This window comes from Equus quagga, unplaced genomic scaffold (assembly GCF_021613505.1).
Source record: "Equus quagga isolate Etosha38 unplaced genomic scaffold, UCLA_HA_Equagga_1.0 HiC_scaffold_11961_RagTag, whole genome shotgun sequence".
In the NCBI taxonomy this organism is placed as follows: Eukaryota; Metazoa; Chordata; class Mammalia; order Perissodactyla; family Equidae; genus Equus; species Equus quagga.
The window spans coordinates 19,873-26,535 of NW_025792312.1; the positions used below are offsets into that span (position 1 = coordinate 19,873).

Consider the following 6,663-nt stretch of genomic DNA (forward strand, 5'->3'; position numbering starts at 1 on the left):
ACAGTGTTAAGCAGGATGTGCTTCTAAAGTTAGTGAGGAATGGGCCTAAGGAAGTGCTAATGAACGTGAAATTAAGATAAAAAAATCTTGGAAAATACTGATACTTGTGGTAGAGAAAGAATTTGATAATCCCGTGATCGGAGGGTGAAGAAGATAATGAGGCTTGAACGGCCCCGGGGAAGCGTTGTTAGATTACTGACTTAAATTTCAGGTATTGAGGAAAGAATTCCAGAGGGAAGTTTTTCGCATTTTCCTCCTCTTCTCCTTTTATTTGCCCATATCTTTTTGTTCACTTGAGAGTATGTAAGATGTTGTCCTGGGGACATTTCCTATCAGTGTCAGCAGGAAAGAGTACTTTGTTGGAGGGGTGCCCTGGCGATCCTTGGTAGCTGAGGAAGTACCCACGTGCTTCTTCTCTCCCCTCTCAAATGGTTTTAAAGTTCTAGAATTTGCCTAAACCATTGGATTTATATATAATTTAAATGTTAACTTCTTCCGTCATTTTGGTAAGTTTGTCCCTTGGTGTATAAATTAATACTTTAAATTTGTTCTAAAACCTCTGTGTTTAAAGTTGAAAAGCAAGTTGCTTATTTCAGGTGTTCCAGAACTTTGTAGATGAGTCTTATACACTATAGACATTGAGCACATTGAAACTTAGTCTTTTTGGTTTTCCTTTTGAAGAGTCTAACTTCATATATAGTCCTGTTTTCGCTCCTGACTTCCTTTACCCATTTTTTAGGATTTGAATCATTAACACCCTATACCAGCAGGCAGGATAGTAAAAGCAGGCAAGGTAAATAAAGGAGAAGTGATAGAACTTCAGATGAGTTAATTTTGTAATTTGTGTTAGATCAGTTAAAACAGGAGTATGTTAAAATAGTCAAAGAACAATCATTTAAACTTTGGAGATTTTTTGCCCTTTTCTCACTTGTAACAGTTAATTGACAGTGAGATGTGAGAGACACTGACAGAGCTTTAGTGAAAAGCAGCAAAAGAATTCAGAAGGAGAATTTAGAGGGAAAACTTGAAAATGGAAATGCAGTTTTGCTAGGTGAAAACTAAGGAAAAGGGGATCAGGAAAGTTACAGAAAAATGAGAGCATTCTCGAATGAATGGCATAACGTTTATAGAGAGAACCTGCTGAGATGGTGAAAGAGTCTAGAGATGTGTGTGATTGCAAACCTCCCCCCTTTTTTAGCGAATAGACCGTTGAAACTAAATTAAGAAAAGGATATAAAGTCTGTTGTTTGTTTTAATATTTCAGGACTGATTTTATAGATGAAATTATATTTTACAATAAATAGGAAGAAGAATTTATGTAGCCTGTTCTATTTGATGTGAAACAGCAAATCCCGTCTCTCTGTAGCTGTGAAGAAAATTCGTTATAATGTCTTGAGTTGTAAGAGATGGTTTCATTGTGATTAGTTACATTGATAATAAAACAACCTTTTCAAATGGCATACCACACGAATGATCGTGTGTGTCTGCTTTTAATGGCATTGAAACTTTTCATTTTCTGTTTTACTCATAGAATTTTCCTTTTTTTATGCTGTTTTCCTGTTCCAATAAGAATTTTCTTCCTTTTAAAAAAAATCAAAACAATTAGATGGAAATATTAACAAAGCATTAATTTTAAAAATACATTTTGAAAGGAGATATATTGAATTTTAACTTTTTGTGTAAAATCTTTCCTACTACACAAGATAGCTTTGTCAGAGGTGGTTAAGATCGCCATAAAATTGACTTTATTACTGGATCAATTTAATGTATTTGGAAAATAGTACTTGAAGTGTAGGACCATTTTAATAAAAGAAACAGCCAAGTAAGAAAACTGGGCTAATGTTACAGTTTATTTTTGTCCCATGACTTGTCACGTTATGTTGCTGTTACTACATCCTCACGAGTAGTGTTGGGAAGGGGAGACTCTTTGATAATGAAAGGGGTGAGGTCTGTTTATTCTGTTACAGTCACCATGGCTTGATCCCTATTAGTATGGCTTTTTAATGATTGTTTTAGCTCTAACTTAAGCACTAAACAAATATTCTAATTTTTAACTTGCAGGCAAAATCAAATTAGGTATTTGAAACAGAACATGGGTATCCCCTGGAATAGGAACAGTATTCTCTTCTGACTTGAGTGCGAATTTTTTTCTCTCCGTCGATAGTTTGATTTACTCTGACCATTGGGCTTAAGAGCACATAGTTCTAGCTTGTCTTCGGTTTGTCCTTGGACTCTGGCTGGGGAAGGTTATTTTTAGAAGTAGGCTAGACATGGCATGTGAGATGCTTTGGAGGTGGAACTTAATCAGATGTGAGTCCTGTGACCAGAGGCCCCTACATCTCCGAAGTTTGAATGCCTCCTGCTAGGTGAGGGTGAGGAAGTTTTGTATTCTGTGTGGCCAAAAGGATTGTGACTCATTCAGCCCCAGTGGCATGTGGCTGTATAGGTGTTTACTGCATGGGCTGCCCCCTCAGGTTTGGGGAAGAGTAGAAATAGAGGTTGCTAACATTTCTGAGCTTAGCTGGACAGGAACTCATGGCTACTGTTATCTTTGAGGCAAGTTGTTTGCTATAAATGATTCTAGGGGCCAATAAGAATGAATGCCTTCATCCAAAATGAGGTTTTTCAGGAAACATGAAGACATTTCTTTTATTCCATACAAATCTAAATTTAAAACTCTCTACCTCATGTCTTTGTTAGTTAGCTCTTTAATAACTCTTGATTTTAGTATCCCAGTTTTTCATTGTAAGCCGTGTCAAGTCTGGTTTTGGTAGTGGGAGAGGCATAAATGTAAATGTCAGTTTATTAAGTTTTGAAATCTTTCAGAAGTTTGATGGGAATTCTTCTCTTCAACCAGTATACGTCATGGACCTCCTCCCGTGTACCTTAATACTATTGTGATAGTATAGAACATTCTTGTTAAAGGTTGGAGGGTATAGGAAAGGAAATCTATGTAAAATATATACAAACGAGGGGTGAACTTGAGCCCTGTCTACTCTTGCCAAGGTGCAAAGGAGAGAGAGGGCATTATATTAGTTATCTACCGATGTGTAACAAATTATGTCAGAACTTAGTGGCTTAAAGCAAATAAGCATTTATTATCCCCCAGTTTCTGTGGGTCAGGGTGTGGAGTAGGCTCATTACCCAGTTGGTTGTGGCTGCAGTCAGGATTTTGTAGGGGCTGCAATCATCTGAAGGCTTGCCTGGGGCTGGAGGAGCTGCTCTGCAGGCAGCTCGCTCCCATGGCTGTTGGCAGGAGGCCCCAGTTCCTGTTTGGCTCTTGGTAGGAGGCTTCGGTTCCTTGCCCCCTGGGCCTCCATGTGCACAGGCTGCAGAAGTGTTCTTGCGACAGGTCCCCCACTTCCCTGGGCGGAGTGATCAAGAGAGGGGGCAAGCAGGATACCGGCACCTCTGTGACTGTGTCTCCAGAGCCGAAAACCCTCACTGCCACTGTTTTCTGTCCCTTGCAAGCACTTGGTCACCAAGGCCAGCCCACACCAAGGGGAGGGAATTAGGCTCCACCTTTTGAAGGGAGTGTCAGAGAATTTGTGGACTCATTCTGAATCGCCACAGGCATTTTCCTGGTGGGGGAAGGTAGAGTTAACAGACTTACCCTTAGGAATGCAATGCAGCCTGTCCCTGGCACTTTGAGGAGGTGGGTTTGGCTGGACCCGAGTGTTCAGGAGCTGATCCCATTGTGAATAAACAACTATGTTACACATCCATTTGTGGTAAAATTGCTTCTGATGTTACCAATAAATGGTTTTTAGGGTGTTAAATTTTACTCTTTTGTCATGGGAGAAGTTATTCAACTTGTGACTGTTAGCATTTTCATAGAAGAGTGATTTTTTTCTTTGTAGGATCAGATACTTTATTTTGTGGTCTCTGTTACAAAGTGACGTTTCTGATGGGAGAGTGTGGTGAGAGGAGGATTACATAAAGCACAGCTCCCTTTGGTTACCCTTAGATTATGCACATGGTGTTTTGTAACGACAACGAATACTACAGTTTTCTCCTGAACAGACTATATATGGACTTGGTGGTACTTTATTAAATCAGGTAATCGTATAAGACATATACTTTCGATAAAAGGTCCAATTGAAAATGGTAGATTAAGAAAGAGATCTGAGCAGTCCGCTAATTTCCGTTTATTCCTGTCTTGCTCAGCTCGCAATAGGCCTGTAGGAAGTCTTACCTGTCCTACCTTGCCCTTCCAGGAGGAGACTGTGCTGTAGGATCTCCACAACTTCTGGACTTCGTCCTTTTTTGACCTCCTCAAAGGGAAAGGGCAAAAGAGCATTGGGAGCTTTTATAAATGCACGTGTGTGCACGCCAGCCATGCTGCACACTATCCCCTGTTGTGACTTTACCATGGGCCTGGTGCCAACACGTGCTAACTGCACACTGCTTGCACCACTAATTTGGGTAAGTCTAGGAGGGGTGAAGGGTGAGATGGCGTGGGATGGAGGCAGGGAGAAGGTGGTTTCCTGTGTGGGTGGCCTTGTACCAGTGAGAGAGGATGTCTGTGAGTGTGTGTGTGAGGGTGTGTGTGTGTGTGTGTGTGTGTGAGTGAGAGAGGGTGTGAGAAAGAGACAGAAAGCAAGCTCAAGCTGCCTTAATGTCTACTGGTTAGAAAAGAGAGAAGAGATGAAAAGAGAAGTGAAATCTGGAACAAAATAAGTGAAAACTGGAACAAAAAGGAGGGAAATGAGGGGAGAGACTTCATGTGTGCTGCCCATAGTCAAGATAGCATGTGAAGTGGTTGAGAAGTTAACGTTTCCTGGAATAATTTCTTTAAAATGCTGAAAGAAACTTCCTGTGAGAAGCGGCCACCAGGTGTCATCAGAGGGCTGCTAGTGATTTGTTTTGTTCTTGTTCTTAAAGAGTATTGGAGTGTTTCGATTTCTTTCTTGCAAGTGTGTTTTTTTTTTCTTCTTTTTAAACCATAGCAGAGACTGTTTCAGTCAGAGCGGGGACTTTCTTTTGGGAGTTTTTGGCTGGGCTAATAATTTTTTATGGGTAACACTGAAGATCAAGTTACATGTAACTTTTTAGTCAAGGAACAGCTAGTTGAGAATTTGGATAAGAGTTGATAGTCTAAGTGGAATTGCATATTTGAAAATCTTTGTGGAGTTGGATGTTGTTGAATTTGCATAGGCAGCATGTGCTTTAAGATTTGGGAATAACGTATCTCATTATTGTAGTCTGAACACCTGCTATGTCTTGTGAGTCTTGAAACCTGACTGTGGGAAGAAATTCGAGGCTCATTTTCTTTCTCCAGTGGAACAAGTCCCAGTTCTTTCAGAGAGGACAGAGATGATGCCTTTCTTAAGGGCCAACAGTGAATCCCCTGCTTGTTCTGTTGTTTGCTTTGTTCTTGAGGGAATTAACGATGCTTTCTGGTACACAGTAGGCTTGCAATAAGTGTTTGTTGAATGAGTAAACGAAATCTGTCTCCAGAAAAATGAGCCCTTAAACTGTCCCAATTGGGTGATTTTTGAATTCTTCTTTAAGAAAGACCCCATCCCCTGTCTCCGTTGGTTACAAGGTACTTGTTCGAATAAGCTTTCTGATGAAGATTTTTCTTTTTAATTTATATTTGCATAAATTTCCTCATTTCTGTTTCATCTCCTGTAGATCACTATAAGATACTTTTCTAGATCACTTTAAGATACTTTTTAAATCACCTTGCACTCCCGCTTACTGACATCATTCTAGTTCTGGGCTTTGTCAGTTAAACTATTAGAATGTCCTTTTTCTGTCTCGAGGCTTTCTCGACCTATACTATGTCCTGTGTACTGAAAAATTAACCTTCCTAAAGCGGTGCTGTGTTTTGGTGACTCCCCACTGACGCTACTGGATAAATCCCAGCTTTGAAGTCCGAGCCTTCTGTGATCTGGTCCGGGCTGGTCATTTGCCTTTGTTTTAAGTTGCTGTGCAGTAGACAGCCAGTGCTGTCGCTGTCTGGACTGCTCACAGCCTTGCACACTCACTGTGTGTGTTTTTGGCTTTGCCTAATCCCTTCCTTCTACTTGAGATGTTTAACTCTTCCTATCTGCTTCCTCAACAAAAGACAAAAACGGTTTTAGTTTCTTCAAGGTTTAGCTGAAATAACATTTCTACTATTTTAGCCAGCTATTCTACTTGGGAGTAGGATCTCTTGCTCATTATACTGCTATAGATCTTGGTGTGTATCACACACGTGATCCTGTTTGGCCTTGTGTGAGTTCCTTTGCGTATATGTCACATGGCTTCTAATAGAATATGAGGGCAAAGAATGGGTTCATATCAGTGTACTTCCTTTCATATGCTAGGCACTCAATATATATTTGTTGAATGTTTGTTCTTTCTTGATATAATGAGATGATGAATTGACGACCTCAGATGTGTATGGATGAGATTTGTGCACCATACAGCTTTGCGAAATGTGAAATTGCCCTATAGATGAAGCGCAATCTGTTCTTTTGTGTATTTTACTAAAGAATGTCAACTGAATTCCTGGGGAAGGGGAAATGCTGATATGTCCTCCCCTGTCTTCAGGACACAGATGGCCCAGACGTGTTTGTGGCTCAGTGAAGGTGAGGGAGCTGCTGAGCTGCCAGTCCACAAAGATTGATGAAATCTGAGAACTTCAGAGGAAAGAGCTGGCGTGGCACCAAGGCC

General features: G+C 40.4%; 1 long non-coding RNA gene across 2 annotated transcripts; it reads left to right on the forward strand.

The window, feature by feature from the left end:
- Positions 1 to 1,834: 1,834 nt before the first annotated feature.
- LOC124231920 (uncharacterized) lies at positions 1,835 to 6,663 on the forward strand. Of its 2 annotated transcripts, none has more exons than XR_006886722.1 (3): positions 1,835 to 2,372; positions 4,218 to 4,425; positions 6,541 to 6,663. It is a non-coding gene; the product is annotated as an uncharacterized LOC124231920 (long non-coding RNA). The 2 variants fall into 2 exon arrangements; XR_006886721.1 differs by having other exon boundaries at positions 1,836 to 2,366.